Source organism: Balaenoptera borealis (genome assembly GCF_965194805.1).
Source record: "Balaenoptera borealis genome assembly, chromosome: 6".
NCBI lineage: Eukaryota > Metazoa > Chordata > Mammalia > Artiodactyla > Balaenopteridae > Balaenoptera > Balaenoptera borealis.
In genome coordinates this window covers 133,841,401-133,857,166 of record NC_138863.1, presented here as the reverse complement: position 1 = coordinate 133,857,166, position 15,766 = coordinate 133,841,401, and the positions used below count along the sequence as shown (strand labels likewise).

General features: G+C 54.5%; 1 protein-coding gene across 5 annotated transcripts in view; it reads left to right on the top strand.

Annotated features, from left to right (window-relative positions):
- The window catches only part of RALB (RAS like proto-oncogene B), a 69,282-nt gene that overhangs the window by 11,721 nt on the left and 41,795 nt on the right, over positions 1–15,766 (top strand). The window contains exon 1 of one of the 5 annotated variants that reach the window (XM_082395884.1): positions 10,936–11,091. The exons of 1 other annotated variant lie outside the window; for it this stretch is intronic. The gene's annotated coding sequence lies outside the window, so the exon portion shown is untranslated. Of the gene's footprint in view, positions 1–10,935; positions 11,092–11,283; positions 11,812–15,766 lie in introns of those variants that run through there. 3 more of the 5 variants (XM_082395880.1, XM_082395883.1, XM_082395882.1) reach the window with 3 other exon arrangements.

The following is a 15,766-nucleotide window of genomic DNA, read 5'->3' as shown; positions in this document are numbered from 1 at the left end:
CCCAGCATCCTGCGTGAGCTGACTTTCTCCTGCAGGCGAGAACGCTGAGGCTCACGGCCTCCCCGGCGGTCCAGCGGTCGAGACTCCGCGCTTCCACTGCTGGGGGCGCGGGTTCCATCCCTGGTTGGGGAGCTAAGACCCCACGTGCCGCACGGCGCGGCCAAATACTTAGAAAACTGAGGCTCAGAGCCATGACACAGCTTGCCTGAGGGCCCTCGGCCAGGCTATGGCAGGCCGGGATTTAAGTCATCTTTGTGTTCCGGGTGAGAGCTGCTCCACTGTGTCATGTTGGGTTGTAGCGTCTGGCACTTGGTCTGCTGGGGCTCCTCATACCCCCAGGACAGCAGAAGAGAACGTGTACTTGGTGGTGAAAATGTGTGCACAGATTAGAGAGGCCTGAGTCATGGGGAGGCTTCTTAGAGGAGGGGGTGGGATTGGATAAGGCCTGGAGGGCCACCTCCTCCCCCATCTCCCCACCAGGGGTAGGGCTGCCACACACCATCTCATTTGAGCCCCGCTGTCGTTGCTGGGGGGACGCTCTCATGCCTTGGGGGGGGGGTCCCTCTGTCTGGGCCGGCCACTCTGGCCTCCCTTCTGGGCAAGTCCTGCAGCTGGGGCTTTGACAACGTTGGTGGGTGTGGGCCACTGATATTTGCCCACCCAGAGATCCCTGGGCTTGGGCAGGGTTGTCAGATTTTGCAAATAAAAATACAAGAGGCCCAACTGAATCTGAATTTCAGGTCATCAGTGAATAATCTGTAGTATAAATAAGCCCGCAGTGTTGCAGCTGTAGTCGATGTGGCCACCTTAGTAGTCTTGGCCTTTGTCCACTGAGGGAGGTGCTCTGGGTGTTCCAGGTCAGGGACCTGCCGGCATTGGTCATCAAGCCCAGGGCCCAGCCTGTCACAGCTCTGCTGAGACATACGCGGTGGCCTTGGGTCAAGCCGCTACCCAGTGTGAGTTGACCAGGCTGACAGCAGGGGCCCTAATCACCAGGCGTGAGTAAGATGGGCCGTGTGCTTGACCTGCTCTGTGTGCCACACGGAGCCTGCAGTGGGAGACTGGTGCTGTCAGCACGTTGGGGGCCTGTGCTCCCGACCTGGCACGCTGGTCCCTGCATGTGCCTTCCCCGCCTCCTGCTGTACCAGTACCTCCAGTCACAGCCCTCTGGCCGCCACATACCTTCTCCTGTGTGTCTACCACCTCACATCGGCCTCACCACGCGTCTCCAGTTCAGTGAATGCCACTGCCTTGTCCTGGAGCCTCCTAATCCTATTCTTCCAACCATTCCCTCATCCATCCACCCACCCACCCATGCATGCATGCATCCATCCATTCACCCATCCACCCACCCACCCATGCATGCATCCATCCACCCACCCGTGCATGCATGCATCCACCCACCCACCCATGCATGCATGTGTCCATCCACCCACCCACCCATGCACGCATGCGTCCACCCACCCACCCATGCATGCATCCACCCATCCATTCATCCATCCATTCATCCATCCATTCATCCATCCATTCATCCATCCACCCACCCACCTATGCATGCATCCACCCACCCACCCACCCATGCATGCATGCATCCATCCATCATTCACCCACCCACCCATGCATGCATCCACCCACCCGCCCATGCATGCGTCCATCCACCCACCCACCCATGCCTGCATCCACCCATCCATCCATCCACCCACCCATGCATGCATCCACCCACCCACCCACCCATGCATGCACGCATCCATCCATCATTCACCCACCCACCCATGCATGCATCCACCCACCCCGCCCATGCATGCGTCCATCCACCCACCCACCCATGCCTGCATCCACCCATCCATCCATCCACCCACCCATGCATGCATGCATCCACCCACCCACCCACCCATGCATGCATGTGTCATCCACCCACCCACCCATGCACGCATGCGCCCACCCACCCACCCATGCATGCATCCACCCACCCATTCATCCATCCATTCATCCATCCACCCACCCACCCATGCATGCATCCACCCACCCACCCACCCATGCATGCATCCACCCACCCATCCATCCATCCATCCATCCACCCACCCACCCATGCACGTATGCATCCACCCACCCACCCACCCATGCTTGCATGCATCCACCCACCCCATGCATGCATGCACACACCCACCCATGCATGCGTCCATCCACCCACCCACCCATGCATTCATCCACCCATCCATTCATCCATCCATCCATCCACCCACCCACCCACCCACGCATGCATGCACCCACCCATGCATGCATGCATCCATCCACCCATGCATGCATGCGTCCATCCACCCACCCACTCATGCACGCATCCACCCATCCATCAGTCCATCCGTCCATTAATTAACAAGTATTGAGGCTTACTATGGGTCAAACACTGTAGCAGGCACTTTGCATAACATCTCAGCTGTAGGAGGGATTAAAGGAATTAATATTTAAATGCGAGTGGCTGATGACAGTCATCAGATATGAACAAAAGGACCCAGTCTCCTGTGTTTCAGCAATAGGTCATCTGGGGAGAGATTCTCTAGCCTCGCCCTTTATTTTATTTTATTTTAAAATATTTATTTATTTAGCTGCGCCGGGTCTTAGTTGCGGCATGCGGGATCTAGTTCCCTGACCAGCGATCGAACCCAGGCCCTCTGTGTTGGGAGCGTGAAGCCTTAACCGCTGGACCACCAGGGAAGTCCCTAGCCTCGCCCTTTAGATGGCAGCCACTCCTCCAGGGAAACTCCTGGAGAAGGCTTAGGCTGTGATGAGATGGGAGCAGGAACACGGGGTGGGGCAGGAGTCTGAGGGGCCTCCAGAGCAGGGAGCTGAGCTGGCGCTGCCAAAGGCGTGGCCTCCGCCCTGTCCGGGTGCCCATCGGGAGGGGGAGAGTACAGGACCTGAGGATCACTCTTCCCTGACAGCTGGTGCCTGGCAGAGACTCGAGATTCTCACAAGACAGAGAAGACCGAGGTCCAGAGAGGGGAGGTGACTTGTCCAAGGTCACACAGCCTTGCAGCCATGGGACTGGGATAAAGAGTGTGGACTCGTCAGGCACACCTGGTTTGAGGCCTGGTCTGCCTCTCAACCTCACTGACCTACCTGTGAATAGGAAATCACACCTCCCTCTTGGACTGTGCGACATGAGACATGCTGAGACGCCACTGTAAACTGCTCGGCCTGGGATGTGGCGAGGTGAGGCTGGGGGACGGGGTGGACCCCAGTCTCAGCTGAGAGGCTCCCTGTGGCCTCAAACCCACCCCTGCGGCCTCCTGAGTCTGAGCCTCGTCTCCTACCTGTGTGAGGTGTGGGCAGGCAGGTGCGGCCGAGGTGCAGAGGGCAGGAAGCTGGCCTCCGGCCGGCTGGCCCTTGCCATCATGCTGTGGGCCTGTGCAGCCCCCTGGGGCCCGCCTCGCTTCCTGCGGTTTCCGGCCCTGAGTGTCCCGCTGGATGTGCCACCTGCGAGGGCTGTGGAAGGAGGTCGCCACCCCATCCTTCTGGGGCTTTCCCAGCGGGGACCCGGCCTCCGTGGGAACCTGCAGCTTTCCCAGCCCTGGGGGCCACGCTCACCTCATTGCCGCTTTAACCTTGTTCCTGTCTACCCAGCTTCTTCTTGGCTGTTGTAAAGAATTAAAACTCGACAGAAAAATGGATTCCGGGGAGGGAATCGTTCCCCAGCCCCCGTCCCAGAGATGTGCATTTCCACGTTTTAGTGGTCTTGCTGCTGGAGGAGGGACTAGGGGCTGGGGGGCGGGGCTGACTTTACTGATGGTAGTTTTCCTTTCCTTCCAAAGCGGGGTCCCCTGGCTCAGGGGTCCCTTATCCCCTACCGGCCACCCCCATTCTTCAGCCCTCTGACCCCTTAGCCTGCCCTGCTCTCTGGAGCGGACGCAGGGAAGAGATGGGCTGTCCATAAAAAAAGAAAAGCACAGTATAGAAAAAGGGCTGCTCACGAGAAGAATCACGGAGCAGGGGAGGGGCAGAGTGACAGTGGCTGCGGGGCGGGGCAACCCAGCCGCTGGAAGGGGGCGGGGCAACCCAGCCGCTGGAGGGGGCGGGGCAGGGGCGGAGGTGCAGCCCCCCATCTCCCAGCAGCAGGCAGGTGGGGAATGAGGCCTGGGGCGCCTGGTCCGTGCTGGGCGGCCCCCAGGAATGCTCTGGCTGCCCTAGGCCAAGAGCAGAGCCAGTTCAAGGCCAAGCTCCGGCCGAGCTTGACCTCGGGCTCTCCGCCTTGGGCCTCTGTGCCCAGGGGCCTCATCTAGAGAGTGAGGAAGAGGCGCGGCCTGGGCTGCGCGGGGGCGGGAGAGAGCAGAGGCCAGTGCCCGCAGCACACCCAGCTCCTGGGAAGGAACTTTCCCGGCCCCTTCTGGGTTCTCCCGGCTGGCCTAAGAATTAACTAGACGCAGGGCAGATTTGCAGGGGAAGTCGACTGTAATTAGGTACGTACAGGGGCTCCCTAAGAACATGGGCCCAGCACAAGTCATGCAGGTGAGGCTTACACGCCATCCAGGAGGAGAATGGGTGGGGTTGGCCTTCAAAGGGGACGAAGGCAATTTACAGGAGGATGAAAGAAGCAAGTGACCAAATGTTTGATAAACAGATGTTTGCTGGGCTGTGCAGGGACGTTGGGACACGGAGGTGCTCTGTGATCACACGGGCCTTGCTAATTTCCCCCGTCGACCACCCCTCACTCATGTTATTATATTATGGTCTTCTGCAGTGATAGTTCTTCTTCCTGGAACAGGCCCTCCATTTAAATTCTTTAGGCGGTTAGTTAGGGGGAGGGTCGAAGTCTTTGGGGCCTTGTTTTTAGCTCAAAATAATGTGCAAGCCAAAGAGACACATTTGGGGGTGGCAAAGTTCTCTCCCCTACACAGCCAGCACCACTTCTTTCCTCATCCCTCCTCCTAGCTCAAGTTTTTGTGTCCCCGTGTCCTTTGTGTCTGTCCGTCTGTCCACCTAGCTGCCCAGAGCTAGGCCTCGTGGGTCTCATGCATCTGCAGCTCAGGAGCACGGCTCGGCTGGGAGAGAGGAGGAGTGTCTTCCTGCTGTTAGAGGGGGCTGGCTTCCTGGGAGACCATGGCTAGTATTTCATGTTGGAGGGAGCTCAGCACAGAATCCAGACCCTCGGATCTCATTTTATCTCACCCTCGAGGGCTTTGCCGCTGTCACCCTGCAGGACTTTTGCTCTGGTTACCTGGAGGTCAGCACTGGATCTTGGTGGTGTTTACTGTGGAACCACGGAGCGTGTGTGTCCCCAGAGTGGGAAGGGGAGAGGGTGAGCTGGCACGTGGTGGGTTTAGCCATAATGATGAAGACTTATTACTTAATGACAAGACAGACTTGCCCTCATTTCTGGGGGACAACTCTTGGTAAGCTATGATGGCAGAAAGACAAGTGCAGCTGATTCAAGAATTCAAAATAGCAAGGAATCATTGTTTTCTAATGTGTGTCCCAAGTGGATCCGCCTCTTTTGGAAGAGGAAAGCTCCTCCACCTAATTACGGGGCTTCTGCAGAGCAATTGCTGGAATGTCGTCTGGTTAGTTCCTGCTGCCTGGCTAGGTCTGTAGAGACCACATAGGAAGGTGGTAAGGGCGAGAGAGAAGCTCTTGATAAAACAGTCTTTTTCAGTGACAGTAACTAAACTGAACACCAAAGGCAAGGTTTTGAACACGTTTAGGAATAAGTAAGCACCAGGGGCTTTTGCTGGTAGCTGCCAGCGAAAGGCTGCAAGGAAGGGGAGGCTTGGGGCTGTTTCCCAGGCTTTGGAGGAGGCTTCCAAGTGAGAACTCAGGAGTCGGAACCTTTTCCCGGGGAGGGATAAGTCACTCCATGCTACTTGTGTGAACGAAAGATCTCTGGTCCTCCCCTAAATACTTCCCCTGGCCTAAGACTTCAGGTTTTAGTTTTGGACGATGAAAATCTTTTTTTTTTTCTTTTTGGCCTCGCCATGCAGCATGCGGGATCTTAGCACCCCGACCGGGGATCGAACCCGTGTCCCCTGCATTGGAAGCGCAGAGTCTTAACCACTGGACCGCCAGGGACGTCCTGCACTGAGCCGTCTTTAGTCATTTATTCCTGTGTGTGCATGAGCCCGTGAGACCCGTTCCTGAGAACAGGAAGCGCAGGGCACTGAGGGCTGGGGAAACAGAGCAGAAAGGTGACTGGAGCACTGGAGGTGCGCCCCGTCTAGTCTCGCTGTTTACAGTAGATTCTCCCCGCCGTCGGTAGGAAAGAATGGCTTTTTTCCGTCTATAGATCGGTGGCCCCCCTCTTTTCTAATCGAGGCGGTCACCAAGTATCAAATGCCCACAGGGACGTCGGAGTTTGTCAGACTCTTTCCAATAATACCACCTAAGGCTGTTCTGGCTGATGTTCTAGGAAACTGGCCAGCTCTCTGCTCCACACCCTCCCCCATTCCGCCTGGCTTTTGAGCACCCGTCTCCCTGGAGTCAGGGCACCTCTGGGGGTCCCGACGTCCAGCCTTGCCTCTGCTTCCTCTGGGATTTGGCAGGAGGACCTTCTGTTTAGTCTTCAGTGCTTTCGCTCCCCTCCTTTTGCAAATCTCCCCGAACCTCCTGAGGGCAGATTTCCCTTCCAGCCTCTGGCCCTGCGGACCCCACTTTGCTTGGACCCCCGGAACAGCCTTCTAAGCTCCACGCCCACACCCGCCCCTTACAGCTCGACCTCCACACGAGAGCGAGAGTGGTGTTTCTAAAACCTAAATCAAAGCCTGTCAGCCTGCAGACTTGAACCTCCTCAGTGGCTTCCTGTCACACTTGGAATACATTCCAATCTCCTCACCCTAACCTAGGAGCCCCCACTGATCCAGATCCCACCTCCCTCTGCACCCTCTGGGGTCTCACCCGCGAGCCCCGCCCACGGCGCTCCGTCCACGCCTCCCGTCTGCTGTCGAGAGGACCAAGCTTTTCTCTGCGGCTTCTTCCTCCGCTCGGAAGGTTCTCTCCTTCCCCTCACTCCCAACCTTTCCTGACACTGATTCCTTTGCGTCCTTCAGGTCCTAGCTTAAATGTCGCCTCCTGAGAAAGACTTTTTTTAAAAAAAAATTTTTAATTGGGGCATAGTTGCTTTACAATGTTGTGTTGGTTTCTGCTGTACACGAAGTGAATCAGCTATGTGTACACACATCCCCTCCCTCTTGGACCTCCCTCCCATCCCCCGCCCCCATCCCACCCATCTAAGTCGTGACAGAGCAGGGAGCTGAACGCCCTATGCTGTACCGCAGGTTCCCACTAGCTCTCTGTTTTGCACATGGTAGTGTGTATATGAAGAGAGACCTTTTTTTGACCACCCAGTCTGAGGTCATCGGGAGTTCTCCGGTTGCTTGTCCGTCTACTGGTTCTCTCGTCTGAGTCGTCCGCCACCGCATCCCCAGCTTGGTACACGTTAGGGCCTGGCGTCAGTCAGAGGAGGCGAAGCTCTGCAGCCAGAACAAACAACTCCCGAATCTTAGCGCCTTCAAACCACGAACGTTTATGTCTCAGCCACGGTCAGTGTCCATCTCAGGCTGGCGGGGGTGGGGGTGAGAGGCGCTGGGCTCACTGCAGGCGCCGGGGCCGACGGCGCGGCCACCCTCCCAAACATTCCCAGCGGCCGCGCCACCGAGAAGGGTCTCGCGCTGACACTCTCCTGCCCCCAAATGACTACGTGTCCCTTCCGCTTCCAGCTCATTGGGTAGAACTAGTCACATCGCCTCACTCAAGCACAGCGAGCTGAGAAGCTCAGGCCCCGCCAGTGCCCTGGAGAGAGAAGTGGAAATACTTGTCAGACAGCGCTCTGGACCCAGTTGATAGTTTTGAAAGAGGGAGCATCTAGAATGCTTTTTCTACAGCTGCAGTGGGTGACAGTGACCATACAGGGGCCTGCTGGGGATCTCGTATCCCTGCTGTTCAGGCCCTTGGCTCTGTGGGCAGTCAGGGTTCCCTTAGGAGAAGCTCAGCAGACAGGGTGTCCCCTGAGACCAGACAGGAGCAGTCCCAGAGGCTCTGTGGCCGGTCACGTCTCAGGGCTCACCCCCCACGGGACACGTTCCTGGGCTGTGGCCCCTGTGAGACAGCCCTTCCAAAAGGGTCCTGCTGGTCCTCTCCGAATCCACCACGCTCAGCTGGGGCCTGGCGTGTCCAGGAGCCGAGCAGATGTTCCTACTGGCCGAGTCCCAGGGGAATCCCTCCGAGTCCTGGGAGCTAAAGGAGGGGAGGCGGGGGCGGGGGGGCGGAATGGGGTAAGAGAGTTAGGGCAGCATTTCTCAGAAAGCCCACTGCCTCCATCCTGCGTGACATTCTGTTGCTAGTCACAGGAATGGCACTTACGCACCCAGGAAAGGTAAGGAAACTGCCTGTGGCCACTGTGGACCCTAGGGGTGTGGGCGCAGGAAGCGCTGGTCGTCTCCACAGCCCTGATCCTGTTCCCTAAACTGCCCATTTCAGCCGGCCGGGCTGCGGGGAGCCGCTCCGCTGTCTAAACGTGCATCTGGTCAAACGACAACATCACAGCAGGTCGTTGCCACCGGGCTGCACACAGCACTGGCTGCACGACAGCGGTGCGCACACCCCAGACACCACGGGCCTCGGGACGAAATGCTGTCCCCGAGGTGGTTACGAGGGGCTTGAGTGCGCATCTTGGCCTCTGGCGGCAATCACGGTTGAAGTTAACATTTGTTAAGCGCTCATCAAGTTCCTAGCACGGTACCTACCAAGAGCTCTACAGGTAATTGCATTTAAATCTTTACACCTGCAGGGCACCGGTGCTGCTCCTATGGGATGGCTGGGGAAACTGAGGCCCGCGGAGGCTAAGCAACTTCCTAACCACTGCTAGTTCTGTGAATCTGTGCTTCCTGATTCTAAACCTGTGCACATCATTGTTACTCCATAGGAAAAAGTTTGCACCTGATTCCCCTTCTAGGTTATAAATACTAGAGAGCTGACTTTTAAAAAAATTTTTTTTAAAAAAATTATTTATTTATTTATTTATTTTTGGAGTGTTGGGTCCTCGTTTCTGTGCGAGGGCTTTCTCCAGTTGCGGCAAGTGGGGGCCACTCTTCATCGCGGTGCGCAGGCCTCTCACTATCGCGGCCTCTCTTGTTGCGGAGCACAGGCTCCAGACGCGCAGGCTCAGTAATTGTGGCTCACGGGCCCAGTTGCTCCGCGGCATGTGGGATCCTCCCAGACCAGGGCTCGAACCCGTGTGCCCTGCATTGGCAGGCGGATTCTCAACCACTGCGCCACCAGGGAAGCCCTAAAAAAAATTTTTTTACCTTAAAGTTTATTTTATTGAAGTCTAGTTGATTTACAATGTGTTAATTTCTGCTGTACAGCCAAACAGTGATTCAAGTTATACATATACATATATATACATTCTTTTTCATATTCTTTTCCATTGTGGTTTAACAGGATATTGAATATAGTTCCCCGTGCTCTGCAGTAGGACCTTGTTGTGTATCTATTCTCTGTATAATAGTTTGCATCTGCTAACCCCAACTCCCAGCCCACCCCTCCCCCACACCCTCCCCCTTGGCAACCACAAGTCTGTTCTCCACCTGGCTGTGAGTCTGTTTCGTAGATAAGTTCATTTGTATCGTATTTTAGATTCCACACATAAGTGATATCATATGATATTTGTCTTTCTCTCTGAGTTACTTCACTTAATGTGATCATCTCTAGGTCCATAGAGAGCCTCCTTTTTTGAGAAGCCTCCTACCTTCTCTCTTACAGCACCTGGCAGAGTTTCTGTCATATAATTAGCAGGCAATATAAGCCTTTAATGCGTACGAGAAGCGTAAAACAGAACACTTAGGATAGTAGGGTAACACTAGGATATTCTGGTGACATGTTTTTTGTTAAGCCCGTTGCTTAAGACTAAGTTAAAGCTTCTGTGCTTTTTGATACAGCTCTTGGTAGAGGGCCTGATTCTGTTAGTTGCTTATACATAGCAATGTAATCAAGGCACAAAGCCTCTCATATACCACACACAGCACCCTGATGTATAATTATCAACAAGGAAAGGATTAATTACACGGTGCTAGTTGCTGTGGATATCAAATTGAACAAGAGATAGTTTTCATCCCTAGAGATATAGAGGCGGGCATTTAAACAACTTATTGCCATACAGTGTGTGAGGGACGTGCCATGAGGTTTGTGTAGGGATCAGTGGGGCCATAAATCCTGCGGAGGCGAAGTGGAACGAGGGTGGGACTCAGCTCTAAGAAGAGGCAGTTAGGAAAATCAACCCAAACCCTATTTGGATCGAAATTACAAGTTCCCGAGCCTTATGGGTGAAAACCCCGTCGGCCACGAGCTTACCCACTGAACTTCCGACATCGAGGCTACCGCTGGGGTGAGGATTCCGGCCCTCATACGTGACCTGGGCCAAGTCATTGCGAGGCCTTGGCAACCCCATTACTGCTAATGGGGTGTCATCAGCCTGGCGAGTGGTGGCGGCACGCGGAGGTCCCGCCTCGGGAGCCCCGGGCCGGCGTCCAGACAGCCGCCTGGAGGCATCGTGATTTGCCTCGGTTTCTCCACATCAGGCCTGCCTTTCCCTTTTGCTTTCCAGGGCTCTGGCCTCGCCCTGACCTAAGCCCACAGCGGGAGCACCCCTGCCCGCCACGCCCAGAGTCCCCAGACCTGCTCGGATTCCTTCACTGGAGCAGTGGTCACGTGCAGCGCGTCAGCCGCCGACAGGAGGAAGTGGAGGTGGGCGTGGCCTGCGTGCCGAGCCCGCCCCTCCCGCCAGAGGCGGCTTCTCATTGGCGAAGCTTCCTCCTCACCCCGCCCAAGGCTGGGAAGCTCCGCTTCGGATTGGCTAGTAGGCTCCCGATGGGCGAGGCCTCCGGGGGACGGGCGGGAGCGGAAGGCAGGGCGCGCTCTCGAGGGGCGGGGTTGCCTAGGCGACGCCGGGCGCGCGCTCGGGGGGGTGGGGAAGCGAGCTGGCGGCTCAATGACAAATCGGCGGGGCAGGGCTGGGGTCCGGCCGCCACAGGAGGCGTAGGAGCGGGCGGGGCGGGTTTAAGGGCGGGGGCCGGTGCGGACTGCTAGGCGGCGCAGGACGGGTCGCAGGTAAGGGTGTCCGTGCCCCGGCTGGGCCCTGCGGGCGAGGTGGGTGGGGCGCGCGCGGGGGAGCGGGGGCGCGCCCCGGGCCGGGTGGCCCCTGGCTCCGGCTCCGCGCAGGGCTGTGGCCGGAGGGCGACCTGGGGGCGGCGGCCCCGCTCGAGCCGGGGTTGGGGGGGGTCCTCCCAGACCCGCTTGGGGCGGAGGAGATGGGGGCGGCGCCCCAGCCGCCCCCCGAGTCCGCCGCTCCTTCCCTTGTCCCGCAAGTGGCCTCTGCCGCCACTTCCTGCCTTTCGGGCCTCCAGCCGAGGAGGGTCCACTTCCTCAGGCCCTTAGTCGCCGCTGTGGTCAGGGTGAGGCTGTGAATGTCGCGCAAACTTCTTAGCGCCTCAGGAGCTTGGCCGGGGACGCCCGGGGGCCGCGCTTCGGAAGTTGCGCGGTCTGCTGCGTGTTGGGGTTGCTGCCGTCCTGGGGCTGAGCGCAAAGTTGTCCCCACCGCCCAGCTCCCTTCCGCGAGGGGCTGGCGCTGGGGCGGCTTCTCCCGGGGCGCACCCGGACCGGCCCGTGCGCCTCGTCTCGCCCCCGGTAGGTCTAGGAGGTCGTGTCCGTGGTGGGTCCAGACGCTGGTGCCGAGACAGCTGCGCCCAGGCTGCTCGTGGGAGCAGCGTCCGTTCTGTGCTCGTTTTCGGGTGAATTCTGGAAACGTTGGAACTTTGATGTTGCCTTCAGGTGAGTCTTCCGGAGAGAGGCTCTTGTGTCCCGCGCACTCGTTTAGAATTGCCATTGGGAGAGACTTGGCTGATGGATTGTTGGAGTTATCTGTGACTTGGTTTCGTTCCTTGTAGCACAGTGAACGTTCTGCTTTGTCCCGGTTTCCTAACCTCATTTTTAATTTTTTTGGTTAGGTTTTGAGGATGGATAGTGGGCACTGATTGTCAGAGGGGATGGTGTATCCTTCAGGCGGGTAAATGACCCATATTTTAAGAAGAGCAGCAAGATTCTCGGATGTCAAAGTTGGAAACAATCTCAGGCAGTGTTCCGTCAACCTGGAACAGTATGATTGGAATGTCGACGTTCTCAGATGCGGGGTGAGCGGGAAAGGTAGCCTTGGATATTGGGAAGGACAGGAGGGCAAGGTGCGAAGACCAGGTTCTGAAACTTCACTCGTGGCGTGATCTTGAGCACAGCTTTGCACTTCTCTGTGCCGCGGAGTCCACAGCTGTAAAAAGGTGATAGTCGTTATCTTCCTTGTTAGGGTTCAACGGAGTAAGGAACGCTGGAGGCGTCCTTTGTGGCGGTGGGGGTTAGGGTTAGGGGTGGGAATAAGGCCAGGGACACACATCCCTCGCTTGTGGCTTCAGTTGCTACAGCTCGTCTTTCTCCTGCCCCATCTGGGTCTTCCCTTCCTTTTCTATTCATGTTATTTCCCATTGGAAACAGTGACTATTGTGACCCGAGGTGTCAGCAAGATTTCCTTATGCCCAAGGAGTAGAACCTTTCCCAGGGTTTCGTGTGGAAAAAAGTGGGGGAATAACTTATTAGATGTCTTTTGGGAATACGGGACTGGACACATAAAGATAGGAAAACAAGAATAGGGCCGCAAATGGGATCTCAGTGGGTCTTGGTAGAAGGTGGAAGAGGTGGAAAAGTTCTGATTTCTTGCCTTAATTCTTCAAGGTTCTTGCCTTGGTGGAAGATGGCTTGAGATTCTGGAAATGTTTAGACCACAGGGTTGAGATAATTCTTTGGGCTGCATCACCCAATCCCACAATAAGTCTTTGCATTCAGTTACTAAATTCTTACCCACCTAGAAACATAATTGGAGCCTCTTTCTGAAAGCTAAATGTGGAGACAGTGTAACGACCTAGAGCAACAGCCCCGGGAGGTCCTGGCAGCTCTTCTGAGGCTTCCGGTGCGACCTGTCTCAGGGTGGTAGCAAGAGTCCCACTTGTCACTGGCTCCAAATCCAGCTTGTCCTTGACTTACTGAGGTTACGTCCCGATAGACCCACCATAGGTTGAAAATATCGTAGGTCAAAGATGCATTTAATACGCTTAACCTGCTGAACCCCGTCGCTTAGCCTGGCCCACCTTAGACCTGCTCAGAGCACCCCCATTGCCTCCAGTTGGGCAGAATCACCCAAAACAAAGCCTGTCCTATAATAAAGTGTTGAATATCTCAGGTAGCTTGTTGCATTCTGTACTCAGAGTGGAAAACAGACCGGCTCTGTGGGTATGGAGGGTACGGACTGGTCCTGCCTGAGCTCTTCCCCCTTGTGATCCTGAGGCTGATGGGGGCTGTGGTCCAGCATCACAGAGAGGAATTTTTTTTTTTTTTTTTTTTAGTTATTGAAGTATAGTTGGTTTACAATGTTGTGTTAGTTTCAGGTGTACAGCAAAGTGAAACATATATATGTGTGTGTATATGTTTTTCAGAATCTTTTCCATTGTAGGTTATTACAAGATATTGAGTAGACTTCCCCGTGCTGTACAGTAGGTCCTTGTTGTTCACCTGTTTTGTATAGAGTAGTGCGTATACGTTAATCCCAAACTCCCTAATTTACCTCCCCCTGCCTCTCATCCCCCACCTGCTATCCCCTTTGGTAACCATAAATTTGTTTTCTATGTCTCTGGGTCTGTTTCTATCTTGTAAATAAGTTCATTTGTATCATTTTTAAAAAAGACTCCACATATAAGTGGTATCATATGATATTTGTCTTTCTCTCTCTGACTAACTTCACTTAGTATGAGAATCTCTAGGGCCATCCATGTTGCTGCAAATGGCATTATTTCATTCTTTTTTAAGGCTGAGTAATATGCATTGTATATATGGACCACATCTTTTTTATCCATTCATCTATTGATGGACACTTAGGTTGCTTCTTGGCTACTGGAGTAAATAGTGCTGCTATGAACATAAGGTGCCAGTATCTTTTTGAATTATCGTTTTCTCCGGATATATGCCCAGGAGTGGGATTGCAGGATCATATGGCAACTCTATTTTCAGTTTTTTAAGGAACCTCCATACGGTTCTCCATAATGGCTGCACCAACTTACATTCCCACCAACAGTATAGGAGGGTTCCCTTTTCTCTGCACCCTCTCCAGCATTTATTATTTGTAGACTTTTTGATGATGGCCATTCTGACCGGTGTGAGGTGGTACCTCATTGTAGCTTTGATTTGCGTTTCTCTAATAATTAGCGATGTCGAGCATCTTGTCACGCGCCTATTGGCCATCTGTACGTCTTCTTTGGAGACGTGTCTATTTAGGTCTCTGCCCACGCAAGAGGGTATCTTACCACATATTGCTAGCCCAGGAAAAGATCAAAATCCAAAATTTGAAGTAGGTTTCTACTGAATGCGTATCTCTTTTACACCATCATAAAGTTGAAAAATCGTGGGTCACATCCTAAGTTGGGGGCTGCCTGTACAGAACATACAGCCCGTTGGATGTTTTTCTAAAGTGAATGCATGTTGCTGAGGCGTCTGAATGAAAGGGACCTGAGTACCAGAGAAATGGAGCCCTTCCCGCATCATGCAGAGGGGGCCTGGGTGGGCGAGGAGGAGGAGGGAACCTGATACTTACTGAGCATCAGCTGTCTGCTCGCACAGACTCCCTGATCTAACCAATACCAGATAAGTATCTGGCCTTGGAGATTTGACCGTGAGCTGTGTCCTTTAGCTCCTCAGTTCTTTTGGTTCCTAGGAATACAAATATGGGTGTGCACGTGTACATATTGGATGTTCCAAAAAGTAGAGGGGCCAAGCAGACACGAGGGCAGGGCATGTGAGCTTTTGGGTGGGTGAGAGTGGAAAGAAAGACGAAGAGAATGTGGATGCTGAGTGTCAAAGAGGGAAGGTACGTGTGGTTCCTATAGCAACTGCAAAATACCAGCCGGGTCTCAATTTCAAGTTTATGTTACTCTAAAAAAAAAAGTAAGTGCTTATCATTTTCCTGAGTGTTCTCTGTCATGGTTGTAGACCAATCTTTGGGGAGTTTTTGCCTTTTAAAAAATCGAAGTCTAAATGCAGAAACAGGTGCCATTAATAGATAATGGCTAATACATTGTTGTCTTTCTTGCTTTTGTCAGTGCTTCGTGGGCAATATGTATACAGTATGATTTAGGCCCACTAGATTGGGAATCAACATACAAAATATTGAGTTAGGTCTCATCCAAATTAAAACATTCCAAGCTATGTAATTTTGCTTAGTATATGGCATGAGTTGAAGGAAATAGAGTAGTTTGGTGCTGTGTGGCTGCCTGCCTCAAAAGTTTGTCTGTCTTTTGAGTGAATTTTCTACTGCTGTGTAATAAATTGGCCCAGACTTAGCAGCTTGAAACAACAGACGTTTATGATCACATAGTTTCTGAAGTTCAGGATCTGGGAGCAGCTCGGCTGGGTGCTGTGGTTCAGAGTTTCTCCCGAGGTTGTGATCACTGCCCCGAGATGGGGGACTCACATGCCTGTGGCCTGGGGGCCTCAGTCCTCACCACGTGGCCGCTCCACAGAGCTCTGCACAACCTGGGCGCTCACCTTCTCCCCGGGGCAAGTGACATGAGAGGGAGAGAGAGGGAGAGAGAGAGAGAGAGAGAGGGAGAGAGAGGAGGATGATCACGATGGAAACTGCCGTGTCCTGGGATCTCCTCTTGGAAGCCATGTGCCATCCCTTCTGCCAGCACAT